This window comes from Panicum virgatum, chromosome 9K (genome assembly GCF_016808335.1).
Source record: "Panicum virgatum strain AP13 chromosome 9K, P.virgatum_v5, whole genome shotgun sequence".
Classification (NCBI taxonomy): Eukaryota; Viridiplantae; Streptophyta; class Magnoliopsida; order Poales; family Poaceae; genus Panicum; species Panicum virgatum.
The window spans coordinates 24034521-24048991 of NC_053144.1; positions in this window are offsets into that span (position 1 = coordinate 24034521).

Here is a 14471-nt window from a genome sequence, read left to right on the forward strand (position 1 = left end):
TTTTTTAGTCCAAAGGTCATGACTACCCACTCGAATAAACCGAGATGTCCCGGACATCTGAACGCAGTCTTGTGGATGTCTTCCTCTACCATAAAAATTTGATTGTATCCAGCATTGCCATCCATAAAACTGATCACTTTGTGCCCAGCAGCAGCATCTATCAACATATCAGCTATCGGCATAGGGTAACCATCCATCGGCGTAGCTTTGTTGAGATCCCTGAAATCAATGCACACTCGTAGTTTGCCATTTTTCTTGTAAACAGGAACCACATTAGAAATCCATTCGGCATAATGACACCGCCGAATAAAATTGGCTTCAATTAACTGTGTGATTTCGGCCTTTATATCCGGCAAAATCTTAGGATTACACCGTCTTGCTCCTTGTTGATATGACCGATATCCCAGTTTTATAGGCAAACGATGTTCCACAATAGATCTAACTAGACCATGAATATCATAATATTCCCAAGCAAAGCAATCTTTATATTTCCTTAATAAACTTTTCAGTTCCTGCTTGTATTCGGGCTCCAAGTTGGCACTAATAAACGTCGGCCTTGGTCTATCACCATCTCCGATATCAATTTCTTCTAGTAAATCGGCCGACGTAAACCCATGCCCCAACTTCCCTTCTTCCTCAAGGAACCCATCCATCAGGAACTTTCTGAAGAACCGACTGCTTGGATCGGTGTGGAACGGTTACTGGCCGATTCATCATCAGCCTTAGCCTTAACACGCCAAACTTGTGATTTGACTCCTTTCTTGCACAGAATCTGTTCTTATTCTTCCTCGATGATCTCCAATTGGCGTAACCTCTGAACACGTCACTTCTGAGACCTGGTCAAACCTCCTGGACAACATTGGGATTGATCCATGCGATCGGGTTCGCGCTCTGGATCTCTCCGCATCGGCTGATCATCTTGCACTCTGTCATCGGCCATCTGTTCTAGCCGATCATGTGCGGGTACTCTTCTTCCAGCAGGATCACGTAGCATGGTCCTGCTCCCCAGTCGATCATGCACTGATACCCTTTTTCCTAGCCGATCATGCATAGGAGTGCGCTCACGTCGATAGGGTTCATGACGTGCTCTTCCATATAATCGGCTGCCTTGACCATTGTATTCGGGACAATCATATGCCGATGGCAATGTCAATTTTTCTTCCCAACAGTAGACAAAGAAAGGACACCTCCAATGATCTTGTTCGTGTCGTTCCTCTTCTTCTCAACACTGCCGCTTTTCACTATCACGCTGAAACTTGTTCAATAGCATCTGAGACGTGACACGCCTACGTGGCACCGATGAACTCCCAACATCCTCCATCGGACCCTTTCCTTTGACCTCATTGGCTGCTATCTATGCTTTAGGATTAACAGTCCCAGATTTCTTGGCCGATGATGATGTCAGAATTTTGGCTTGAGGAGAACCTTCATCTCTGGCCACATCAACCATGTTTGTGGCGAAGGGATGCCCGTCGATCTTCATCGTCTTCTTGGGAGCCTCAAATTTTGTAACACCCTAATTTAAATTTCCTATTTAATAATAAATTTAATTGGCTTTATTTAATTTTCCAGGATTTAATTTGCTTAGTCTTGCATTTAATCCAATTTTGTTTCATAAGTAATTAAAATTTTCTCTAGGTTTAAACTTGTTGTTGCATTCATGCTGGTGCATGGTTTTATTTTGTTTGATTGTATAGGAGTTTGAATTCAAATTCAAATTCTTATGAATTCAAATAGATTTGAGTTTGGTTAGAAATAGAACAGGGAAGGAAATAGAAGAGAAAAAGGAACAACCCAACAGCCAACCCAATCCAGCCCAAGCTTCTTTCCCCGCGGCCCACTTCTTTTCCCGCGGCCCAGCAGCCCAGTCCGCCTCCTCCTCCTCTCCCTCTCTTCCCGGGCCTGCTCTCGCGCGTGGCCCATCCCTCCGCACACCGCCAGCGCCAGCGCCAGCGCCAACGCCGCGGCCTAGCTCTCCCTCCGCCCGCACAGCTGGCTGCGTCACGCGCTCGCCCCACCTCCCAGCTCGGCCCAGTTGCGCTCGCCCCGCAGACCGACCGAGCGGCCTCACTTGGGCCCGCCTGGCAGCCTCTCCTTTCCGCACCATGCGCTCGGCCGCTCGCGCGTCGCCCTCTCTCTCTGACGCCCCGGGCCCGCTTGTCGGCGCCCTCCTCTCACCTTCCTTCTTCTTCCCCGCGCCGTCCGCCCGAGCTCACCGCCGCGATTCCCTCCTTCCCTGCGTGAACCCCACGTGCCCGGGTCTTCCTCCTCCCCTCTTAATTAGTGCTCGAGCCATTCCCCTCTTCCTATCCCCCACTCCCGGTCCTCTCGCTTTGCGCAGCACCGCCGTCTCAGCTCCGCCGCGAAGAGGCCCTTGCGCCGCCGAGTTCCCGCTGTTCCGCCGCCGCTCTGCCTCCGTAAGTCGACGCCGCGGCTTCGCCTCGGGGACAGGAACTTCTCCGAGCCCTTCCTCTCCGACCTAGGCCCCGCTGCACACGGGATTTCTCGTGGAGGAGCTCCGTCGAGCCGCCCCTACGCCGCCACGATTCCACCTCGGCACCGCCAATCCTCGACTTCCGCACGCCACCACAGCTTCACGGGGTGGTAAGAAACACGCCGTGCTCATTACCCGGCCCTTTTTCCTTCTGTTGCGCCTAGTTGGCTTCGCCGACGAGCTAGCACCGCCCTGCATCGTCGCGAGCCCCGACTGAGCCCCAAATCCTCATGCATGAGCCCACTAGTGGATTACACATGCCACAGCGGTGCTCCACGGCCAAATCCCGGCTCGAATAACCCCCTGGAACGCCGGATTTGGCTTACGCCAGCAATCCCCCGCCACGGAAACCACTGCTCCGGCGACAGCGCCGCCGCCCCGCGCGCCCAACTCTCCCTGGCCGCCCGATCTGGAAGTAACGGCCCTGATTTGATCTACAGCCCATCAAACCCGAGCCCTCAGATCACAATCCAATGGCCCTGATTCAAACATACCCTTTCGCCTGGCAATCTTTCTAAAGAGCCCTCGGGCTTTTACAATATCAACCGCACTCCAGATGTATTCAAAAGTATTTCAAACTAAGCCCTGGTTTTAACGTTTAGGCCCCTGAGTTTATTTAAAATAGAACCCGCCGTCCTGATGAGGTCTTTTTGCATGTCAGCCCCTAGAACTTTCCGGTTTTTGCACATAAACCCCTGGTTTTTGCACAGAACCCCCCTGGAACTCCAGTTTTCTTACAAATAGGTCCCCGGAACTTGTTTTTGGCCTAGATGTTGCGTTTTAGCTCCGTTTTAGGCGTTCTTTATGTCCACGCGATCGTTGTAACGCGTAGAATAGTTCTAGCTTAGTTTTTCTTGCTGTTTTTATGTATTGTTGTACTGTTTCTTAGTTTATGCTATTGTTTGCTTGTATGTTTATGTTGTGTATTGCTTTTGGCCATGTGTTCGTGAGTAGACGTTGATCCATCTGAGGAGCCTCAGTACCAGTACCAGGAGCCATCTTCAGAGCAGTTTGAGCAGCAGGAATAGTTTGAGGAAGGCAAGTATAACATGAACAACCTATCACTTTTAAATACAATTTCATACTGCATTTTAATACTGTATGCCTATAAGGATTTTCCTAGCCACTTTATATCATTTATATATATCCCTTGGGTTGCATTTTGGTTAGTTGTGCTAGGTGCCGTGCTATAACACACTTGGTCCTTTTTAATTAATTTGATTAATGGTATATGCAACTTAATTCTGAGAGTGGCCCGTTTGAGGGGCTCACGTCTCGTTAAAATTGGTTTTTTGTTAGAAACATGGTTTAGGGGGCCAACACGGTGCTTACTGCCTGGTTGGCTACTCTCCATAAGGACTGGTTCATAGAGTGACAACCTGGGACAACAGCGCTACCACAAGACTGGAATGGGACGGTCTTGGCTTACTAATTAGGTTATTTTGGTTCGGGAGTAACTTACCGACGGGGCAGGAGGGGTGGTGAGCTTCAATGGTCCCCAGGCTACGAGGCTTGGTCTGCGTACCCCTCGAGGTGGTCACCATCATTGCGGAGCCTGATTCCTTAGCGGTTACACCTTACCAACGTGTCCTTTGTAATGGCCTCGTAGTGAGTTTGCTAGTCATCTCACCTAAGGAAGTGTGATGAACAACTGGCGTAGCTCACGACTTGTGGGTAAAGATGTGCAACCTCTGTAGAGTGTAAAACTGGTATACTAGCCGTGCTCACGGTCATGAGCGGCCCAGATCCTCCTTTTGATTAGTGGGGTTATCTCCTTCCGACGAGGGGGGTGCCTCTCGGGGTTACCTTGGTGGTTTCGGTTTGGTTCTCAGTATTAACATGATTAATCTTGATTAATTACTATGTAACTGGGTTTATGGTAATTCATCAACTTGTAGTAAATAGCTTTAATAAAATTTTGCCAAGACTTAAAAGCTAATGCAGTCAGTCAGCCAACCTAGAGCCTCATAGTTTGTGTTATACTTGTTGAGTACGAGTTGTGTACTCACCCTTGCCACCCCTACACTTTTTTCTCTTGTTCTTTTGGGGACACTCTACTGCTGCTCAGTTCCTGCCGACGCGAGGGAGTTCGTTCAGCGCTAACAGGACTACGAGGACTTCTAGGCGTTCGTCTCCCAGTCGACGTCCCTGTGGCGCCCTGCTCAGCTTCCGACGAGAGTTATCGTTTATGTACTATGCTTCCGCATACTCTGTATCAGATATTTTGTCATTAATATAATAAATAACCTTCGTATATGCTTTATTATATCTTTTACGTGATATGTGCTGTCATATATTGTTCATTCTGTTGTATATACGTGTGACTTGATCCTGGCACGTATATGATTGCTCAGTTTATGTCCTTTTATAAACCGGGTGTTACAAATTTCAATCTCCTTTGTTCAAAAGCCATCTGAATCTACTGTCGGAAGACCTTGCACTCATTTGTGTCATGCGATGTGGCGTTGTGCCAGTTGCAGTACTTCATATTCTTGAGCTCGTCCTCCGATGGAATCTTGTGATATGGCTTCAACTTGATCAACCCTTTCGACAATAATAAGTCAAAGATCTTGTTGGCTTTGGTGATGTCAAACCCATACGACTCAGGCTATTTCTTTCCAAATAGACACGTCACCGGTTTCTTGCTGTTCTGTATCCACTCAGCTGATGTGACCATTTCTTACTCCTCTTCAGAATCATTATTAGTAGAATATTCCACATAGTTGATCTTTTTTGAAAAGGCTTCTTGGACTCATAGGATTGAGTCTCCCCTGTCATCCGACTCGCGATCTGGATAATACTTTCAAACTCCTATGATGCATATTTATCTTTAATGTGCGGCAAGAGCCCATTAAATGCTGCATCGGCCAACTACTGATCGGACAGGACTAAACTGTAACATCGGTTCTTGACATCTCTGAACCTTTGGATAAAAGCAGCAACCGATTCATCATTTCTTTGTCTTAAGCCGGTCAAATCACTCAACTTTAACTCAGTAATCCCAAAGAAAAAGAACTGATGAAATTGTCTCTCTAGATCGGCCCAATATAATATGGAGTTTGCCGGCAAAGTGGTGAACCAAGCAAAGGCCGATCCAGACAAAGACAAGGAGAACAAACAGACTCTAAGTGCATCATGGTTGCACACTTCTCCCAACTGTAGATGGAACCTATTAACATGTTCCATCATAGAAACTTCTCCCTGCCCTGAGAACTTTGTGAAGTCAGGCATCTTGTACTTGTGTGGGAGAGAAATCTGATTATAAGCCGGAGGATAGGGAGTCTTGTACATAACAGACTGTTGCTTTGGCCTCAAACCAAACTGCTCCCTCATCACTTTAGCTATCTTTGTGCTCTAGTCAACTTGCGGCTCAACTATTGGCATTTGCTGAGGAGAAATTGTGCTCGCTGCATTGGTCATCATCGCAAGTTGTTGAGCTACATGGTTCATAGGCTGTTCAGCCGACTGCATCTGATGTGTTTGCTGAGCTATCCGATTGGGTGTCTGCTGAGTCATCGTCGGCTGTGGAACTGATGGACTAGCCGACTGTTGCCTAGTAGCATCCATGTATGGTACACTGACACACCGTATCTGTCTAGTTGCTTGATTATGAAATACCCAGTTGACTCCCTTCTGATACGGAGATTGCGACAACAACACTTCTGAAGGAGACTAGGGTTGGAGCAGGATAGCAAGACGCTGCTGTGGGGTAATCGGCGATGGCACCGATGCATTAGATTTTGTCATTGTTGTGGACTCCATGCGCCTTGTGCATTCAGCTGTGTTGCCGATGCATCTTGCTGTGCACCCATCGGCTGAACAGCCGATGGATCAGGATGAGAGGCCATCGGCTGAGAAGCTGATGCATTAAACTGCATCTTGGGTGGCGTAGAAAAGAAATCCGGATGCATGCCATACCCAGTAGCAGGATTCCATCCTTTAGGAAATACGGACGCAGATCCATCTTGCATAGTTGTAGCAATCGGAGGCGTGGTTGAGTAGATAGAATCTGCTGTAACCGCCAATGTTGCAGTAGTAATCTGGGTGAGTTTTGACTGTTGCTTGTTCCTGCCTGGCTATTTTGAGCCGACAGGGCTGCTGCCATAGATATTTCCAAGGGAACATATTGCATCTGATCTGGCTGTATATAACAAGGACCCATGCACTCTGGAAATGTGCCTTCAGCAAAAGTCTTGACCACTGCATTGTGCACCGTGTTGCCCATAACTGTTGCACTCTTGGTGAAGGCTTGTGCCACATCTTGGCCAACTGCGTCTATCATCTTACTCTCACGTTGAGCCTCTGTCAATGGCTGGAAAGATGGAATATTAAACTTCTTGATCACCTCGCCAGATCTGTTGACGCTGTATGACTTGAGGCATTAACGTTTGAATCTCTCCACCAGCTCTTCATATCCCTTCTTTTGTTCTTCTTTGAGCTCGTCTTTAGGAACATGAATCTGGTTTTCTTCACAAACTGCAGATTTATCTGTGATGTCCACCATGTTGAAGCTTTCGGCCTCACTGGGCGTGCCAAAAGATGTGTTGACGCAAAAATCAACACACTGGAATCCGAGGGCAAGTGTTCGCCAAGCACAGAAAGTGAACCAAGCGTGCCAGTCAATTGGACCTGAAATTGACAAGAGAGAAAACAGAGTCAAATTCGAGAGCGTATCGGCTGGGATTCCGAATATCTCTCAGATGGGCGTATCGGCAAGCTTTGCCGATACTATAGATGACAAAAGAATATTAAATGCAGGCATGTAATAAATAAGCGCATCAGCAGTATCAGCCGATGCACTAAACGACAAAACCGGCTCTGAACGGCCGATCGCGTGTGTATGATAAGATCTAAGCTACGAATATGTAACTCAGATGATGCGAGCTAAAAACAGATCTAAACCGGCTCTTGAAATAACAAAAGTGTTACTGCAAAACCTAAAGCCGATCCGATATGTTATTAGATATGATAATGGCCAAAAAGCGTAGGAAAACCTACAAATCTAGCCGATATCGATAATTGGTGAATAAATCTAGACGAGACGATAGCGATACGCCCGGAAGGCAAAGCCTAGATAAACTCGATAACTTTTGAATAGATCTGAACGAAGCCACAGCGATGCGCCTGAAAGCTAAAACTCAGATATACTCGGTAAAACGAAAACTCACCAGCAGATCAAGTCACTCGAATGTGAGGCGTCCTTGATCAACTTGAAAGAACTCGTCGAAAAGAGAAAAGAAAAGGCGAAGTCGCCAAAAAAGTGCAAAGGAATTGTAAAGTTTTGTTGTATTGGATGTGTATCTTTTGGTTTCTTCCAAATCGACCATCTTCCCTTCACAAGAATCACCTTCCTTGACACGTGTCAAAAAACGGTGTCAACAAGCACCAAGTTTTCTGTCATGGCCATATCACAACGTACTCGATCTACCGCATTGAGGTAGTTCGTTATACCCATGTTATCGATCTAAATATTCCAACGATAATTCCTTCCAATGTATGTACTTCTTCATCTATCCTTATTGTTATTTTAGTAGGGGAATTTTTTAATCATCTGATGACCCTCCTTATATTGACGCAGCTACATAAAAAAATCATTGTTTACCTAGAATTCTTATTTTCTTTATCGGCAAGTTCTATCTCTAGAGCACGGGAACCAGCTCTCTTTTTCAGGCATTACTGAAGAACCAAAAGAAGGTAGTATTACATAAAGTTAGGAATTTAATATGCTAGCATTTAATTGACCTTTTACTTATTTTTTCTTTACTTCCAATGCCTAATTTATTAGCATGCCTATCTGCAGTGAACAACTTTAATGTTTCACCTGAATTCCAATTGTTCAACACAGTACTAAAGAAATCCATCTTTCACTTCTTGACATGTATGCAAGGCTCTCTTTATATCTATGTACTCACTCAACAATTGTTCCAACATTTATTTGATATGATCCAAATATTTCCGCAGCAACGTGCAGGAAATTCACCTAATTCATCTAATTTTTTAACCCCACCAGCCCACCATCATTTCTTCTTCCTCCTCTGGGCGCCCTCCACTCTTGCTCCCCGTCGCGCGCCACCACTGCGCCTGCTTCCCGCCGCGCGCCGCCGCCACGACCTCCCCACCCCGGCTTCCCACTGCGGACACCCTCCGCCCTAGCTCACCGTCGCCGTGGACGCCCTCCGTCCGAGCTCACTATCGCCGCAGCCGTCCCCGCCCCCGCTCGCGGTTGCTGTCGCCGCGCCCCGTCCCTCCCCGCCGTGCAAAATGTTGATCCAGATTTTAATTGATGTTGAATCTATTCTCTTGAGATGTTGAAATAGTTTGTAAAAATGTTGAAGGTAGTATTTTTTTAAACATGTTTATGTATGTGTTTTTGGAAAGTGTTGAATCTATTATGTTCAAATATTGAACTATTTTTTTTGGAAATGATTAATCTAATTTGGATCTAATACCCGGAGTGCCACCTACGCTGGTCGTACGCGCCTGCCGGCCGCGCTTCCCCTGCTGTGCTCACCGAGCACCTGGAGCCGAGCATGAGCTCTCTACGCAAGAACATAGGGATCTAGCAAGACGTGTCAACTCCCATGCACACACAAAGATCATATCAGACAAGCCATCACAATCTCATATACATGCTATTCCTTTTGCCTCACGATATTCGGTCCAGCTCCAAAGCTAACCTTTCTTTCTCGATGCTGTGATCCGGAATCCTTGGTTAAAACTTAACCCTAAGATGTCCATGCATTTCTTGATCTGATCACTCGAGGGCCCCAGACATTTAACTCTCAAATAGAGAGGGGCAAATTTCTTCTTGACTGACCACTGACCATGTCTCACATCATGCTTCTCAACAAACCCGAGAGCCACCTTTATGACTACCCAGTTACGGAGCAGCATTTGATGGCTCCTAAGTAGGTCGGTTCACATCTTGAGTACATGCGACAGTCTCAGGTCTAAGAACACCGCATATACATTTTGTAATGAGAAATCACTGTTTCTCGCGTTGAGTCAGTCCAGCTTCATGTCATCTTGCACCCACATTATTAGTCTTGACATCTCCATGTCTATGACTTGTGAAATATAGTCATCAACTAGTACATGTGCCAGTCTAGTGTGTCCTCACATGAACTCCAACTGGGGACAACTTTAAAATAACCAAACAAGTATGAGTCTCACAAACAATTCACATAATTGTTAATCAATACAAGTCACCTTTATTGGATATTCAAGGAACACTTTATTAATCATGGATACAAAGTTGCTTTCTGTTTTTGGCTTGCCCCGTACCTTTATTTTCTTTGCATGGTTTGCCATTTTCATCCTGCTGTGAAACCAATGTATATAGCTTTCATTACTTGCTTGATAAAGCCTTAATAAATTGCTAGGTGTATAAGTGTATCGCTGTGATTGACTATAAGTCAAAGAATTCAAGTTACACTATGCTGGAAAACAAGCTAATACAGGGGCGGAGGACCCGGTATGGCGAGGTACGGCACTCGCTGTACCTTGATTTTTCGTCAAGTCGCTGCTAACTATCGGGTTCTAGCTGTGGCTTCACACCAGCCGCGATGGATGCATCTGCCCGAGCTACAAGCGAGCGGAAGAGACGCACGAAGAAGAAAGCCATGATTGCTATCTAGTTTTGTGGGCCCGCCCATTTATTAGGGGGCTCCTATCTATCTTCTGAAAGATGGATAAGGCATCCACATTTAAAGCCCACTTTGGCCCAATTATCTACTACAAACATGTTCAACATTTTAGTAGGATTAACTCAACATTTTATTAAACATGTTCAACATTTGGCTTTCAAAATATTGAAAAACTGTAGGAGCCTATCGGCCCCTTCTCTCGACCCTTCCTACCCCTGCTACAGTAAAGAGGGGCGACTAAGGCGTTTTCGAGGCGGAGCCCGTTGCCGGCTGCGATTCCGGCAGTCCTCCGCCTCTGGTGGCCGTTCCAGCGCTGGAGAGTGGGTCGGACAACGGAATCGACGCGCGGCTGTACATAGGTTAGGTAGTTTGCCTAGATCTAGTGTGTGCTTGTCATCGAAGTGCGGCGGCGGAGCGAGGTTTTCTTCATCGCTGTCGACGGTGGCGGAGCTAAATAACTGCTCCATGGCGGCGATGTTGCTATGGGAGCTGCTCTTCCTCATCACCGATGGTGTGGTGAGAATTTTGGTCCTCCATGACGAGTCCGGTGAGTCCTGTCTTTCTGGTCGCTCCGTGAGGTTGGTGATGTTCCTTCTGCTGGCGGCGGTCGTTGCTGCTGAGACGGAGTGGATTCCTTCTGCTCTTCTCCTTTTCTTTGCTGGTGGTGCCGTCACCACTGGTGGGGAAGGTTTGAGCTTTGGTTTTCTCCTCCTTCTTGTGTTGGGGTTGGAGATGCGTTGTTCCCTTATGAGCGTTTACTTCCGGGTTGGCGGCTCTGTCGCTGGCTGCAGAGCTTCTCTCCGGTCACCGGTTTCGGTGATGGCGGATTTGCTTGGCGGAGGTTTCAGCGATGGCGGCCGATGTACCACAACGTCTTCACATGCGGCTACAAATTGCTGGAGGCCTCGTATGAACTCTTCACGAAGCTTTCCTCTTGCAACAAGCGGCTCTTCTTCGACTTCGGCGGGGGTGCGGGATCCGTGGAAGCCGGGAGGCGCAAAGGGGCCGGGGACTTCATGCTCAAATTTGTTCTTCTTTAGGGTCTTTTGTGTAATCTTTCGCCCCTGGAGGTTCTGTTTTGAGGTGCTTGATGTAATTTCTGATTTCTCCAAGGGTTTGTATGTAAAAGTCTTGAGATAATCCAGGGTTTCCAGCCCCTTCGCAAAAAAATGTTGAAACTGTAAAAGACAAATGTTGAAATTAGAAACATAAAATGTTGAAAATACTGAAATGAAAATGTTGAAGGTTTCTTCTCCGGCGAGCTGGGCTTTTCTTCTCCGGCAGCGGCGTGCGCGGGTGCGGCGTCGGCAGCAGTGCAGCGCCGGCAGCAGCACGTGGCTCTGTAGCAACGCAGCACGCAGCGGCAGCAGCAGCACAGCACCGTAGCAGCCGCAGAGCGCAGGAGCGTAGCAGGCGGGCGGGCGGGGCGGCGGCGCAGCAGGTGGAGCACGGGCTCAGGGGCAGCGGCGGCGCATGGTGGGAAAGCGGGTAGGAGGAGGAAGAAGATTAGGGTTGAATAGATCCAACGAATAAGATGGTTTGCACGAATCTCAAACACTGGAAGGTGGGGAAGAAAAATCTTCCGGAAGATGTATAGAATTCCTACATTTATTACCTGTTGTTACTGCTGGCCTGTTTGGCCCAATAGGCAATACGGCAGCCTACGACCACTACAAGAGGGATGGGTATTAACGACAGGATATGTGGTCATTAAAAGTCTAGATGTGGTCGTTAAAAGGTATTAACGACCACAAAAATGTGGTCGTTCATGGTCGTTAAAAGCTCCGTCGTTAATACTATTAGCGACCACATACAATTTCCCGTTGTTAACGTTTTAACGACGGCACAATATGTGGTCGTTGATACGCTAGTATCAACGACCACATTTCTAATAATAACGACCACAATATTCTTCGTTAATATTATTACACCATGTTGCATGAGGCATGAACAACCCTTTTTTCAGCAACAACGACGACAATTTTGTCGTTAACAATAGTTCACTAGATTTTAGGTAGCATTAACGACCACTTCAACAACTTTAGCAACCACATTGGTATAGGTAATGTTTTTACATTGGCACCACTTTGTACCACGTGCAACGACCACATACCTTTTAAAAGGAGAATGCAAGTAAAATAAATAAATTTACAAAAACAAACATAATTGTAAATCACAGTACTTGAAGATGTTTCTTTCTGAAAGAGAAAAAACAATCTGTCCAAGACAGAAACTAGCAGAGACTAACTTAAGGCTAATCCTAGCAGCAAGAGGCCTCCTCAAGAACCATTCACTTGTCTTGCTTCTAAATAATCTTCTCCATCCTGATCCCTACCCTACAATATGTAAGTTTCATATCAGCACCCAAACAAAGAAAAAAAAGTAGATCAGGAATACATCTTTTTTAGTGTAGAGGCTTACAGATACTGGCTATTCATGTTGGCTACAATTAGCACTCACACTTCTTTATTTGTGCCTACTCTTCTTCCATTCGGCTCACATGATTGTTAACCTTCCGATTTTCTTCATGAAGGACTTGATTACCATCTCTAAGTGCTCAATTATCTTCTTGAAGTGCCTGTCTTTCATGCTTGTCCTATTAGTTTTTCTATCAGTTCAGCCTTGCAGAGACATGATTAAAACTCACTGTGAATATAAACGGAGAACTGACAATAGACCAGATGAATTTTCAGAATGTCAATGTGAACTTGTTTCTGTGTTTCCTCAAGAATAGCTGATGATTCGTCAATTACTTTCTTTCGTGATGCTTCATATTGACTAAATAACAGAGTCTATGTTTACCTGGGAGTCCTCTTGATGTCTTCCATTCTGTTCCCCTTCCAAAGAATCTACAACAGTGAGATTTTATTGTGATAGAATATGATATAGCACTGATATTGTATTCTACCAATTTATCTTGTTCATATGCAAAACATATCTGATAAAGTCTAAATGAGGAAACTAAGTGAATCTTCTCTGTAATAAAAATGAAGCTCAAAAATTGCGAAACTGAAGGAAACATGATGTAATCAAAGATTATAAACTCACATCACAAACTAAGCAAACAAATGCTAAACTTTGCCAGGAAATAAATAGAAAGGAGGAAAATAAATGAATATAATTATTAGCTTAGCATCATACATTTAATGTCCGAAATGAACAGACTTAATCTGAATAGAGTATAATAGGATTGTTGTGCCAGTTCAGCATATATGGAACATGCCCTTCCAGAAGCTATTTTTATCCTGGACTCAAGTGAATGGACAACTTTATTAAGCTAAACTAGATTATATCTGAAAAATGTTAGAGCAGCCATCTTTGGAATATTCGTCCTTTTCAAAAAGCAAAGATTTGGACTTTGGACTCATTCTCTTAACGGCTGATGCATTATTGGATACTAGCTAGAGCACTAACATAATAGAATGCAGAAGCATCCACTTCATTCATATATTATAATGAATAGGAATTTACAAGAAGGTGCTATAGGGTCACTTACATACATTTGGGAAAAGGTTGCTGTACTATATTTTCACAAATATATGCTCCAGATAGTAACAAATATTTGCATTTTGTTCTTACTGATGGACTTAAGATGTGAGCTCGTGAAAATGGCAGATGTAATCTAATTAAAAAAATGCAGAAAACAGCAGCCTATGAAGTGTAAGATATTAGAAGTGGAATATCCGGTTCATTTGAGATTTGAATGCATTTTCAGCAAGACTGATAGAAAAATTGTAGATTATATTGAATCTTAATGCTTTATTACTGTCACTACTCAGAAGCACCATAACAAAACAATGAAAATTCAGTATATGCAAGAGTCTGCGGTTCAGTAGTAATTTATAAGTGAACTGGTTCATATATTTGTATTCTGAAAATGATCATACAAAACCAATCTAAAATAGAATGGACTGTTATGCTACTTATTCATTAAATCTGAGAGGTACCAAAATGAATAAAGAATAAGACAGACCAACCATACCTTAATCCCAATTGTATCTTCCTTTACTGTGCAATTAGCCACGATTGAGAGTTGGTTCTGCGTGTACAGATGGGACAGGGGAAAAAGATCGATGGTCGAATGAAAATTGAAGAGAAGAGGAACGCATACCACACTGGGAGATCTGTTCGCTCCTTGCCCTAACCTGTGATAAGGCATGTCGCCAAATCAAAGGTGCAGTCCGTATGGCCTTTTGCCCTCGGGCTTAGATCACCACACTCATCCCACTGGTTGGAGACGTCGATGCTGCGAGTGGCGGTGGGAAGGAGGATCGCCGGCAACGGGCATGGAGCCATGGGAGAAGTCAGGAGTGTCGGGCAGATGGGCGGCA